This window comes from Peromyscus californicus, unplaced genomic scaffold (genome assembly GCF_007827085.1).
Source record: "Peromyscus californicus insignis strain IS unplaced genomic scaffold, ASM782708v3 Scaffold_15__1_contigs__length_86483966, whole genome shotgun sequence".
Taxonomy (NCBI): Eukaryota; Metazoa; Chordata; class Mammalia; order Rodentia; family Cricetidae; genus Peromyscus; species Peromyscus californicus.
The window spans coordinates 78,077,506-78,092,500 of record NW_026294447.1 but is presented as its reverse complement, the minus strand read 5'-3'; the positions used below and the strand labels follow the sequence as shown (position 1 = coordinate 78,092,500).

The 14,995-nt window shown below is 35.6% G+C and overlaps 1 protein-coding gene across 7 annotated transcripts in view; it reads left to right on the top strand.

Moving 5' to 3' along the window:
* The window catches only part of Fut8 (fucosyltransferase 8), a 216,961-nt gene that overhangs the window by 101,972 nt on the left and 99,994 nt on the right, over positions 1–14,995 (top strand). The gene's annotated exons all lie outside the window — the stretch shown is intronic.

Genomic DNA, 14,995 nt, shown 5'->3' with positions numbered 1-14,995 from the left:
AAGGTGTCATATCCTCTGAAACTGGCATTAGGGATGGTTATGGGCTTCCATGTGGGTGCTGGGAATTAAACCCCCGGTCCTCTGGAAAAGCAGCCACTGCTCTGAGCCATTGAGCCATTTCTACATGAGCCAGGTTACTCCAACTTTTAATGGTTATTAGTGGGTAAGAGTGCTTGTATGTCCAGTACCCCTGAAAATGTATGAATGGCTATGTGGGCTTATCACTTCAGTATTGTGTGACAGACAGGAGAATCCCAAGAGCTCCCTGAGGAGCCAGTCTGGCCCAAACAGAACTGGTTTAGTGAAAGACCCTGTCTGAAGGGAATAAGGTGGAAGAATCATAGACACCTGATATCTACCATGTGCATGCGTCTGCATGCTCATATGCATGTATCACACATATAATAAACTACATTCTTTTTTATTATCATTTATCTTAGTATTTTTGCATTGCTCTGGAAGTCCTAAAAAAATCTTGTAATTTTCAAACTTTTAAAGCCTCATCCATTTTGGATACCTTTGTTGTAGTATGTTATAGACTATTATTGTTTTATTACCTTTAAAAACACCATATCAAAACACATTATATGCATGTATGAAAGTCTCAAACAATTAAAAAAAAACCTTACAATTTACCACATATTTTTCCCTTATAAATTCATTATTTCTTCCTATAGTTTAGTTTTTTGAATAATTTCCCTCAGCTTGAAGGATATCGTCTAGTAATTTTTATGATGCATGTTTTAAGGAGAATAAATTATTTCAGATTTTTCTCATTCTTTTAAAGTTTTATTTTTGGAAGATAGTTTTAAAGAAAAGGTACAGAATTTGGTTGGCAACAATTTTTAAAATAGCATTCTATGTGTGTTATACTTAAAAAATAGTTTTATTATTCCTTATATTACTAGAATGCCTTATTTTTCCTAAGCGAAAAGACTTCCCTGCCTGAAAACATTTCTGTGGGTTTATTTCAGTCAGGATTTCTAACCACCGTCACACTTTGTTGAGAATTCTGCAGTTATCACAGTGAACCTTTTCCTTTCGCTGCATTTGCGTTTTTCTTCTTGTCTTTTGTTTATCAGTTGACTGTGATGTACCAAGGTAGAACTTGATTTGCTTTTATCCAGCTTGAAGTTTACTGAACTTCTTAAATATGGGAGGTGACATCTTTAGAATTCAGTTTTGAAAATTTAAGTATGACTGCTAAGCTATGCTTTCTCATTTCTCCTTTTAGATCTGAAAATGCATGTATTATAAAACTTCTTTGTACAGTGTTATATGCTTTTATGCATCTTTACTAATTTAATTCCTCTTTGCTGTTTGTGTATTTTCTGAGCTATCTTCTAGCTTATCTTTGCATTCTGCTGTTAAACAAACTCATATATTTGGTTGATTCTACAATATCAAGGTGATTTTCTTTGAAAATTTCAGATTTCTTTGGAAATTCTCATTTTCTAAAGTCTGTCTTTGGGGCTGGAGAGACAGATTAGTGAGTAAGAGGATTGGCTATTCTTCCAGAGTGTCCAAGCTCAATTCCCAGCACCTACATGGTAGCTCACAGACTTCTGTAACTGCGCTTCTCTCCTGGGCTCTCTGAGAACCAGGTACACATGCAGGCACATACACAGGTAAAACACTCATACACAAACTAATAATTAATAAAAAGTGTCCGCAGTGTTCTAAATGTCTTTCAAGAATTATCCTACTATAACTCTGACTTTCTGCTTATTTAAATTTCTAGGTCACCTTCTGATTTACTTCTGCTATCTTTTCTTTTGATTACTCAATAACTTTGCCTTTTTGCATATCAGATTTTAGTCATATGCCAGACATTACTTATAAAAATACTTTGAAGGCTAGAGATTCTTTTCTTTGTTGAAAGTGTGTTATTTCTGGACTCTTTTTCTTTGCCTTTAAAAAATGATACTTTATTTTTTGTGCATATATACATATGTGTGTGTGGGCATGGATGGGCCAGTGCTTTCTCGTGGAGATCAGAGGATGGTTTGTGGGAACTGACTCTCTCTTTCACCATGTGGGTCCTTCTGGGGATCAAACTTAGGTCATTGGACTTGGTAACAGATATTTTTATTTTATGAACCAGGTTGTAGAAGTTTTGAGTGTTAATTATTCGTCTCTTGTCTCAACTAAATTTGACACTAGGCCTGACATAGAAATGAGCAAAATCATTTTTGAGAAGGAATAAGCTTAAATTAATTTGTATGTAAAATGTTATAATCTGTTTTCACCAAAGCCATATAAGTATTTTATATTGCTAAGCCTACCAGTACATAGGCACAATACATTGTTTATAATTCTTTCCATAGTAGAGCTGCAACTGATAATAATTTTGTGGAGCTTTTCTCAAAGTCTTTGTGCTATATTTCATCCATTTGGTGCTGAGTTACAGTAGGACATGATGCAAGGACCAATGTCAGATTCTCTTTTTATCTCTAGCGTCTTGATTATCTTAACATTTGTTACAGTAGGAATGGCAAGACAAAACAGTAGCTATTAATGTATTGCTGTGTATCAGGTGGCATCCTAAATGCTGTGTAAACTCATTTAATTCCTATAACAGACCTAGGAATAAGTACATTAGAAGTAGACAGGCAAATATAGTAAAGTAGTTGGCTAAGCTGTCTGAAGTTTGTAGAGCTGTGAGTACTACATGTGGAGTTCAAACTCAGGCATTTTGGTTTTATTCTTAATCATTTTGCTATGATAACTTTAGGAGTAACTGGTATATTACAGAAAAATGTTCAACGCTCCTCCAGCACTCATTGCTCTTAGTTTGTATGGATCTAGCAGGCCAGATCATGTGCTATCCTGAGCTTTCTCTCTGTATCAGACTTCTTAACTCCCATTTATCAATAAACAGACTTAATAGATGTGAAAGAACTTTGCTAAATAATAAAGGAATAGTTATATTAAGACATACCTTAACAAGTGTCTACTTGACAACAGTGTCTAATACATGAGGCAGAATATTTGTGAGGCAAAGAGAAGTAGATAGATAGGCTATGATAACTAAAAACTTCATCACCCCTCTTACAGTAATAGCTCAAGCAAACAGAAAATCAGTAAGGATGTATTTGACATGGGCAACACTACCAGTCAACTTGACCTAGTTGATACTTAAGAGTATTGTATCTTACAATAGCAAATACATATTTGCCATGATCACATTCTTATTCTGCTGTGTACCCCCCTGTTATTTGGATCAGAGTATATTTTTAAAGGCTCCTTTAGATGGCCTTGCTATAATAAGTAGGGAAGTCTGTATTTGGAGTTGTACATTGTGAAGTATGGGCTCCAGAAATTTCTACTTATTTATAGGATCAGCAGGAAGTCCCTTCTGCAGAGAAAAAATTCTTTTTCCTCCTCATTTTCACACACTGTTCACTCCTTACCCCCAACAAAGATGATTCAATAGAAATCAGCTAGGTGGATGACTGTGTCCATGGCTGCAACTTATTAGAAGGAGAGAAGTTGATTACTTAAAAACCATTTACCTTTGCTGTGTTGTCTGATACATGCTCTTATTCCTTCATTTGTCTACCTGGATGTGATAGTTCAAGAGCACTTTGATTAGACTTTAACTTACTGTACTCTCAATATTTCTAACTTGCCTTTAGTTTTATTTTATATTTTGTTGGTTTTTTCATATAATATTTGTCTGTCTATCTATCTATCTATCTATCTATCTATCTATCTATCTATCTATCTATCTATCTATCTATCTCTATCTCTCTATCTCTATTTGTCTCTTTCTATATTTAGTTTTTATATGTGGGTTTTTAATTTATTAGTGATGAGGTCAGCAAGTCTAGGTTATGAGTAGCCCATTCCTGTGTTTATGAAGTGACAAATGGATTATCATTTCACTTGGAAGCATGTATTTTGATGAATGCTTAATAATTTAGTTCAAAATATAGATAAAATACAAATGGAATTAATTCCCAAACACAAGTAAATATAGCTTTCATGTGAGTAATTAATTTTGGCTCCCTTCTCCCTAGGAATCTGTATAGTGACTGCCTTGCTAAAGATAGTGGTGTTTCTTTTCTTTTCTTTCTTTTTTCCTCCTTTTAAACTTGCTTGGTTTTAATAGGATTTGGCAAACTGTCCAGTGGGACAAATCTAGGCCCCCAATCCCTTTGCAATTGTGATGACTTCCAGGCTAAGAATGGTTTTTTGTTTCTCAGTGGTTGGGGAACGGGGAACAAATTCAGAGGATAATATTAGGTTATGTAGCAATGAAACCTAAACTGTTTATTATCTGGACATTTATAGAAAAAGTTTTCTAGCTGGAAGTTTGTGTGAATCAGATGTTCTCATTATTAGTTCGTGTCTCTTTCAGTCTTTGAATTATTATGCATATTGCATGTGGGTAAAGACAGGCTTTGAAATGAAAATCCAGTTGCTGATATTATTCTGATCAGGTCCTTGCTGATTTTGCTCTAAGTCTTTATGAACTTATTCCATACTCAGATTTCTTTTGCTTTTTAATTTGTTCAAACCTTCTTTGTGTTTTCTCTTCCAGTGTCCATTAGGATAGCTATTGTGTTTAGAGCTGAAATGGTGCTTAGGGGAAGGAGATCTGGTATGTTTACAAAAAAATTAGACAGTGGATCCAGGTAGATATTTGCATTCAAAATATCTTTATAGAGACAGAATAATTGAATAGAAGCACATCGGCTTTCTTCCTTGTAATTTGACTCTTTGAACCAAATTCTATGACTTTAACCTTTTTTTAGCTGATGCTTTTTTACATATGGGAATTGTAGTTGTCCATCCTTAGCTTTTTTTATTTATATAGTGATTTCAGTTATTGTCACTACCAAGGAAGACCACTAGTGACAGGGCATGAGTAAAAATATTAAAATCTTGGGCTGGAGAGATGGCTCAGAGGTTAAGAGCACTGCTTGCTCTTCCAAAGGTCCTGAGTTCAATTCCCAGCAACCACATGGAGGCTCACAACCATCTATAATGAGTCTGGCGCCCTCTTCTGGCCTGCAGGGATACATGTATACAAATAAATAAATCTTTAAAAAAAAAATTAAAATCTTATAGCTGAAATTTTCAGTTCCTAAGAATGAAACGCAGTGAATAGAGTGCATGCCTAGCATGGATAAGGCCTTGGACCAGAAGAAAGCAAGACATAGATCCAAAGTATTTATTTGGTACTTTTTATTTTATTCATTTTGGGGGACTGCTGGTTTTATGACATTTACCTTAACTATGCAGCCATAGTTTTTACAGCAAGATCTATAAAAGAAAAGTGTAGACTGTTGCTGTTTATGTCAAAGAATATAAGCCAACTTTTGTAATTTTAAAATGTAATTTTAGTTTTCTCATCTTAGCCTTGCTTTGTAATGAATAATTTCATCAAATCTGTTTTCATAGATATTTAGTATGTAATATGTGACATTTGATTATTACTGGAGATCAATTGCTTTTTTCCCTTTTTATTCTACCTATGACTTCCTACTTTGGGTAATACCACTATTAGGAAATCAGCAAGAAAGTATTTATGACTTTTCTAGCAGCACTTTTGCATATAAATTGTAGTTAAAGATATATATTGACAGCTTAACAGACTTTTATTTTCTTAGTTTGGGTAGTATACAACTTATTTTGTCTAGTATATCTGACTGAAACTGTTAGAATCTTGTTGCCCTAACTATAAGTCATAATTTGGAATTTTCCATTGAGGATATAGAAAATAGGGTGGTGTTCTTAACTGTACTGCCACATAAAGATTCAGCTGAAAGGAGCATAAGTGTTAGCATGGTAAATTAAGTTAGGCAGCATTTTTCCTCCCACCCATCTAAGACCATATATAAGGTCTTGAATTCCCAGTTGTAGTTGTATGTATATTTTATTTATCATAAAAATACATGATTTTTTTCACTTAAAGTTTATATGAGTCTGGGAATAGAGTTTTCTTGGTACAATACCTACTATGCAGAAAGCCCTCATTTCAACTCCCAACACTGCATGAACTGGGCATGGTGCACATACATATAATATCAGCACGTAGGAGGTAAAAGCAGGAAGATTACGTGTTCAAGGCCAACCTCAGCTGTGTGAGACTCTAAAAAAAATTACCTGATTTTCACCTAGAAATTGTATGCTATTCTGAAACATTTTGATAAAATTATTTTTATTTCATTGTTTTTTAGATGAATCTATAACACTGGCATTTCATGGTGATTGTTTACTTCACTAATGTTTACTCTCAGTGTTTACTAGTTTGCATCCTAAACTTAAGCCTTTAGGTTGAGTAACCTAAAGTTCTCTAAACGCAGTGTGCCTTACGTCTCTGTACCTTTCTGTATTCCCCCATTGTACTGATTTAGCTGTATACTCATCTTTCCTAAAGCATTTCACAATGTGCCTATGTATGTGTGTGTATGCTCACATGTGTGTGTACACATATGGAAACCCAAGGTTGATGCTGGGAATCTTCTTGATATCTCCTCACCTTATTCTTTGAGGCAGGATCTTTTAGTTGACTCAGAGCTCACAGGAACAGTTAGTCTAGCTAGCCAACTTGCTCTAGGAATCTCCTCTCCTCTCCTGCTTTTGAACTCTGTAACTGTAAATGGGCCATCATGCTTACCTAGCATTTATGTGGGTGAATGGAATCTGAACTTACACAGTATGCGCTTTATTTACTGAGCTATCTCCCTAGCCACCTCCAGAAATATTTTTCACAAATGTTACTGATTTTTTTTAAAGATTTATTTATTTAGTGTGTGTACAATGTTATGCCTGCACACCAGAAGAGGACACCAGATCTCATTATAGATGGTTGTGAGCCACTATGTGGTTGCTGGGAATTGAACTCAGGACCTCTGGAAGAGCAGCCAGTGTTCTCAACCTCTGAGTCATCTCTCCAGCCCCTGCTACTGCTTCTTTAACACCCAGACTTTCTCTGAGAATTCTTTCTTGGGCCTTTTCATCCAGATAAGTTACCATTTCCGTGTGTTCTCTGAGCACTTACCATTTATTCTTGCCATTTTACACACTTACCACAATGTTAACTTTATTTATGCATTTGTCTCTTGAACTGAATCTTGTCAGTGTGCTGAAGGAGTGAACCAGAACCTGATACTTTTAATAAAAACCATGAAATGAATGAAACTTGAATGAATGAGCCCACTTTATTTGGGGATTCTTTTGTTTATGCTTATAAATTATTCACACATTTCTAACTAATGACTATCGTTTTAGACACGGTTCTCTGAGCCTTTTATGTCTTAGTTCTTACACATTACTTAGCTCAGTAGTTTGATTGTTGCATGAATAAATTGGAATTTGGGACTGTGTTTGCATTGGTCTTAGTAGGTACCTGTACCTCTAGATCAGTCACTGTAGTATTAAAATTTAACATCCTTAGATGCCATCTTTTTGTTGGTTTTGAATTTAAGGAATTCGTTGGTCTGTCTTTTCCAACCCTTCAGTCAAAGTACACTAAAGGACTTCAGAGAGTATTTTTAGGATGTAAATGAAAATAATCCATTTGCTCTGAAGTATCAAGAAATAAACAGCAAATGGTGATTTCTCTAGTAAGAAGGCAAATTGAAAAGAGGTTTTGTTTGCAATTATAATGATACACCATTGTTCAAAATGATGAAATGTTTTTCAAATTATGCTGTAGCCTGTCTAAAAGTGACAAGACTACAGAACAAAGGGGAAATTATTTCATTAGCTTGTATATTGTTGCTGATTATATGTGCAATGACTCTAAGGGAAATTTGTAGAAAGAAATGTTGCTATTATTCTTGGAAGAAATAAAGTTTTACTTCAAGACAGACTTTCAGTAGAAGAACTATCATTTTATACAAGATTTAAAAAGAGCTATAGGCCAGTGTAAAGAAAAGCATCAAAGTTTTAAGTGTGATCAATAAGAATGTTTTAAGTCAGTGGAAAAAAAGCACTGGTTCATTTATCCTGTGTTTACATTTAATGTTTGAGGAAATTGTTTCTTAGTACATTATTATGCAGAGATTTGGTAGGTTTTTGTTTGTTTGGATTTTTTTGACTATCGTGTATCTTTAAAATAGTCTTCGACTGATAGGCAAATTATGGCCTTCCAAAAGTTTACTAAGGAAATTAACATCAAAATGGTTGTCAAAATTTGGATATTTTAAAAGCAAATATTTATTTTTAGGCAAATTATTATAAATGAATCTTTATTTTTTAAGGAAAATGTCATGACTCTTACATTTAAAAAAAAAGTGAGGCCAGAAATATGACCTAGGGCCAATATTTATTTTGTAACTAGGTCAATAACCATGGTTTTGTCAGTCTTTATTTACTGATCTTTTACTTGTGTATACAAATCATAATTAATAGAAGTTAATATGTTCCTAGGACATAGATATCTGTGCCCTTTCAAACTGCTATTTCTTTGCTTTGTTCCTCTTTCACTTGAGATATTTTTTTCTTCCTTCATCATCCGACAAAGTCTTCATCATTTTTTAGACTCATTCGTGGCTGCCCTTCCTGAGAACCTGTGTGTCAGTGGTATTATGTATGTTTTTGTGGTAAAGACTAGTAAGTCCTCATACCAAAACGTAATTGTTACTAAGTCATAATATATATCTCAGTTGTTGTAAACTCCTTGAAGATAGTGATTGTTCTGTTTGAGTTTATTTCATTAAGTACATGACCCATAACACAGCTGTAGCCGGAAGGTTCTCCAGTCCCACCCGGCCCCACAGTCCTGCAGCCACTTATAAAATGATCACTCAGAGGCGTATATTAATTACAAACTGTATGGCCTATGGCTTCAGCTTCTGGCTAGCTAGCTCTTATATCTTAAATTAACCCATTCCTATTAATCTATATGTCGCCACATGGCCATGGCATTCATTACTGGTCTGCTGGCATCTTGTTCCTCCTTTGGCGACGGCCTGGTGTCTCTCCCGACTCCGCCCTTCTTTCTGTATTTCTGCTTGGATTTTCGGTCTAGCTGTAAGCTTTCTTGCTGTAGGCCAAAACAGCTTTATTTATTATCCAATGGGAGCCACACATATTCACAGCATACAGAAAGACATCCCACAACACACAACTTGAAGGTTTTTAAAAAGTAGATATTGTAATTCTTGTCATAGAGAAATATCAATTTTATTCACTTTCCCTTCTCTGTATTCTTAGCCCTGTTTCACCTTTCATTCTTCTGTATCAATTCTTCCCTCTTTTTCTTCAGTGTTACAATCAAGGCAGGCATTGTCTGAAGTGTTTGTAGGGAAAAAAACTGTTATAAAATCCACTATTGAGGACTACTTCTTTGGATAGATGGATTGATTTCTGATAAAATGACATTTAGAAATATCATCCTAATTTCATTAGAAACTTCTTCCTTATAAGTATACTAGTAGCATATTTACTTAAATGTATGTAAAAGAAAATACAGCTTTGCCAGGCAGCGGTGGCACACACCTTTAATCCCAGCACTCAGGAGGCAGATACAGGTGGATCTCTGTGAGTTCGAGGCCAGCCTGGTCTCCAAAGCGAGTTCCAGGAAAGGCACAAAGCTACACAGAGAACCCCTGTCTCAAAAAAACCTAAATAAATAAATAATAAATAAATAAAAAGAAATGCAGCTTTATAAATTTGTACAGAACACTCTGAATTCTGCAAAGAGTACCACAGCACTTCCTAGACCTTTGGTTTGATAATTCTTTCTTTGTCAGCCAGGGGTCTTGCCTGAAATGACATAAAGTTGTTTACTTCACTCACTCAGTATGAAGCTGTATCTTGGTTCTTTCCCCTCCTTTTATAGTAATTATTAATTTTACCTTAATAAGAGATATTAGTTTTTAAAAAGATGATGTACAAACAAGGCCAAATATATTACAAACAAATCTTTAAAAAATGTGTATGGATGGTAGCTCTCTCTCCCCACTTTCACCAGAGGTAGTGCGTGCCTCTCTCTCTCTCTCTCCCCCTCTCTCCCTCTCTTTTCTCCTTCTCTCCATTCCCACTCCCCTCTCCCCAAACCCCAAAATAAACTTGCTATGTGGAGAAAAAAAAATGTATATGGTAGACAGCAAGTGAGGAAAATATCCAGTGTCCACCTCTAGCCTTCACAAATGTAGACATGTGCTCACACACCTAAAATATGAAACTTGTTGCTTATAAGTCTTTGGATTGGAAGTGTCTTTGCAAAGACATTAGCTCCAACATATCCAGTTCATTGGTAACACAGGATAAAAACAAAGCTACAGGAAGTGGGAAGAGTTTAGGCTTTTGCTGAAATTGGAGCATCTTAACAACCTACAAAATTGTTTTTGTGTGTGCATCTAAAGGATGAGGACCAGTGGGAAACCCCTTCTTCCTCTCCTCCTCCGTAGTTTACCTAACTATGGGGACTGTTAATCATAGACAAGGTTCCTTTCCTGGATGGCAGCAGATTAGAACTACAGTATCATTTGTGTGTTTCCTAAGTGTGGGGTAGTGTTGGGAATACACCAGGCAGTGTGGAGAACTACAGTCCTTTTGTAAAGTGCCAACACATTAAAAGCCCAATACTGTGTGCGTTTTTTTAATCTCCAGAAAAAAATTAAAAGGCTCTAAAATCTCTTATATAGCTGTAGGGCTTAATATCTCAGTTCAAAACCCTACTGAAGACATTGTTGCTGTCATCTCCTCGTGTTAGAAGTACAGTTCAGACTTTGGGTTAATATTATCTGCCTGAGGGCAAAAGATAGTGATGTTCTTTTACCTTCTGTCATTTTATCTACCTGGGTAAAAATTACCATCGGAAGAAAATGTGCCATTGTTGCTGTATTTGGGGAAATTTACATTTTTGTCATCTCATATGTATTTGGGGAAATTTACATTTTTGTCATCTCATAATAGGGTACAATCAAAAACATTTCTGTATTAACTTAGGAAAATATTATGTCCTTCAATTTAGGTTCTATCAATATTTTGTTTGAAGCACACATAAAATGTATTCAACAGTAGTGGAAAGCACTTTGGAAATGAAGCCTAGAAATTTTTGTACAAGGTGTCAACTATTTTCCCATTAGAGTGGTTACATGAGAAGTTAAGTGAATATAAAGCTATTTCATTGTTTTCCATTTTAATTTGAAAAGTTAAAAATTTACCACACCCCTGAACTTGGTATTATTGGATGGCAAAGTTTCCTTTGACCCATCACTACTCATTTTCAATGAAAGGAAAAAGTTAATGTTTAGATTTGTTGATTGGTTGGTTGATAGATTGGTTTTCAAGACAAGATCTCATTGTCTGGCTGAGGCTGGTATCAACTTGTGATCCACTGACCTCAGCCTTCCAAGTGATGGGTCCTTGAGGCTTAGATGGCAGTCTTCTTGTTGTGAGGACTTCGAATATGTCATATATTTTCATTTCAGCTCTCTTGTTCTGAGAATTTGTGCTGTCCTTCTGCAAGAACACAAAAGGAAAACTCAACTTTTTTTTTTTTTTTTTTTTTTTTTTTGGATAAGGATTAACTTTCCTCACAGGGGTTTTGTATAATTTAATATTGGCAAATTTGCTAGATACTATTGGATGAAAGGTGATTAAACTATTTAGGGTAAAGTAGTGCTGTTAAGATTGTAATGTGGCAAAAGAGAAGCTAAAGAGAATCTTTATCTTAGTCTTGATCTCTGAGGAAGCGCAGCTTGGAGCTAGAATACTTTATGAAGCAGGCCTCATCTTTAATACCTTTTTGGGGAAGCAGTTGTTCTCTTTCTCCTAGAGTTTCCTAGTACATAAAAACCTAGGGTATGTGCACATTAAGTAAGGCTTTGTGTGTGCCTGAGTATCTTATATAACCTAGCAGCCTCAGGTCTTACTGATGGGATTGGCAGTTCAGGCGAAGCACAGGTTATCTGCAGCAGTTCTTTGCATGAGTTGGTTCTAACTACAAACGTATACACTGTTTTACATGCTAACAGCTGTTAAAACTAGGAATAAGCAAAAAGGTCATTGATTGCTTCTAGATCTCACAGTCTACCTTTTTGGGAAAGTTATACTTGCTATTAATTAAAGAATTAATTACAAAGGCTCTCCTGTAATTTTCTTTTTGCATTTCTCTGTCTTTCTGTCTCTGTCTCTCTCTGTCTCTCTGTCTGTCTCTCTGTCTCTGTCTCTGTCTCTGTCTCTCTCTCTCTCTCTCTCTCTCTCTCTCTCTCTCTCTCCTCTCTCTGTATGTATGGCCAGCTTTATTTTTATAAACAAGTACAAATCCTTTTAGATCAGTATTTCTCATCTATTTGTCTGTCATCTATCTACCTGTGAAGACTTTAATTTTGGTTGTGAGCTGTAGTTGCTCCTTTGCTGGAAACTAGTTCAGGAAAACATTATTGTATGACTGTGAAATAAGTAACTTCTGGATTAAAAATTGACCCACAATCCACTTTTCCTTTATTTAAGTAAGTAATGGCACTTTTGAGGGACTTTTCTTTTCTGCGGGAATAAATATATAACTTGTCATGTTTTCTTTCATTATCAAGGGCTTTTTGAAACTTCAGCTTTTGGTGGAAGGCAAAAAAAAAAAAGTGTCTCTAGCAAAGGATCTAATAGTGGGCTTGTGTTTGAGGACTGCCATTCTTTCCTGAACATAGCCTGGTTCTGCCTGATGCTTAGAAACTCCTTTCATTTGGAATAGGACAGTTTATACTCTAGAATATAACCTCAGATTTTGAGGCATATTCAACCACCTTTTTACTGAAAATAACTCCCCTAGGGAAACATTTAGAAGATCTCTGGATTAGATGGTAGAGTGACAGCCCTGTTGGTGTGACTTGGTAAAAGAAGACAGGATAGTACATAATAATCTCTATTCCTGCAGGTAGCCAGAACTAAGACACTATTATGGGGAAGCAGGCAAGAGAGGTTCATCAGCCAGTGCCCGGCTGTGTCATGTGGTTGCTGTATAAACTAGAGGAAGCAGCTGGAAAGTAGTCCCATAACTGGTGCTGTAGGAACTAGTTAGCCACATGGCAGAGGGCTAGACGAATCCTTGGTGATACTCTGGGAATGAAGATCCTGAAGTCAGGATTCAGTCCCAGTGTGCAGAGTTCTGGCTAAGGTCAGTGGGAAATACCAGATAGTGTCTTTGATATTTTTAGCAATCTCTTAGTTCTTTTAATCGAATAGAGAGGAAAGCTTCTAAAAATCCCCATTTTCTTTTTGCATCTCAGAACTAACACAGAAACTACAGTGTGGGTTTGCCTAATATCTAAGGAAGTTCCTGAATCCTATTGTTTAGATAGTTGTCAGCTAACATTGCTAAGGTAGCATAATAGAAGCCAAATCCGTAAATATGAACTATAAAAATACCAGATATGCAATCTTTAATGACTTAAAAGATTCACTTTTATTAAAAAATAGTTTAAAGTTCTAGTCTGTTGAGTTTTTCAAGCAAAGTCCTATCTAAAGATTCACTGTTGTATGCAGGTTTTCCTTGTTTTAAAACCAGTAGTCCTGACTATCTCATGAAAGGAAGCTATCATTATATTCCTTACAACCTCCAAAAAGTTTTGTGATAGGCCATAAAGATATTCCACAGGATTCTATGCATTTTACAAAAGAACACAATAAAAATATTAGTAATATTTGTTGAGCTACTTTTGGAGCACATTTAGTTTGCAAAATCTTTTGTTGGTACAGTTGTTATTTTCATAGTATTATAGATAAGGAAATGAAACTGGAGGCTAATAGCTTACCCAGTGTTACACAGCTAATAAATGATGGTAAAGCTCTTATCAAGGGCTCTCTTCCTCCACCACCTGGACTTTTAATCTCGTGTACTGCTGCTCTAGATAATATGGTTAACCAGCAGTTACAACAAAACACTGATTTTGAATGATCTTTTCAGTTATTGTGATGACTTTGTCTTGTCTATGTATGTTGGGATGATTCATATCTCAGAGTAGTTTGGTTTGCATAAAGCCCTTAACAGTGTTAGAGAAGTTTAGTTTGGAGGTCTGGGTCTTCTCAGTACCAATTGGCTTTAGCAGAACTGACCAATACAGATAACTAAATCTGGCAAACGTTTTGAGTCAGGTATTTATAGCTCACACTCTGTCACTTGAATTTGTTCTTCATACGTTTTAAATCTACTAACAAGAGAGACAGTTGAGTTATTTCCAGCTGTAGCTAGGCCACTTACTAGCTTCAGAACTGTAAAGATATTTGCTTAACCTGAACCTCAGTTTTCGTAACCTATATTTTATTTTTCAATATTATTGTTGTTTTTGACGACATAGTGTATATGTATACACACACACACACACACACACACACACACACACACACACACACACACATGAAATGTTAAACTTAGTGTTTTGAATATAATAGGAGCGCCATACATTATTATAGCTATTATTACTGTATTATTTTCATCGCTGGCAATAGAGAAAAACAAGAGTAAATTAAGAAAATGTTTCAAGTGTTTGCTTTGCAGGCTTAAGCAGTTCGTTGCGATAAGTGTTCAGCTGGGTTAATGTGCTCTGTCCTTGCATTAAAAGCACTAGAGCCATCGCAATCTGTATAAATGTACATGTTGGCGCTTTTACAAATGTCTGTGTATGTATATTTGTGTATGCCTTTGATTTGTGAGAAAAAGAATATATGAATGTATTTGCTTAAATGTGGACTAATTTAGCTCTGGCTACTTTTGTTGTTGTTGTGGTGGTGGTGGTAATGGTGGTGGTGGTGAGTGGGATGGTTTGGTTGAATTCAGGGCCTCATGGGTCCTCCTCAAGCTAATCACCAGTAAACTCTCCTCCAGTCTCCCTCCCTCCACACGTCAATCATTCTCACCCTTTTTCCTTTCCTACCCTCTCCCTAACCCTCTTTAATTTTCTAATTCAACTTTTTTATTGTTGATTGTGGAGAAAATGTTTTGTTTCCTTAGTCAAATATTTAAGGCATATTTTATTTAAAAGATACATAAAAATTTACAAATGTCTCAGTGGTTTGGAGGGAAAATTAAAAAAAA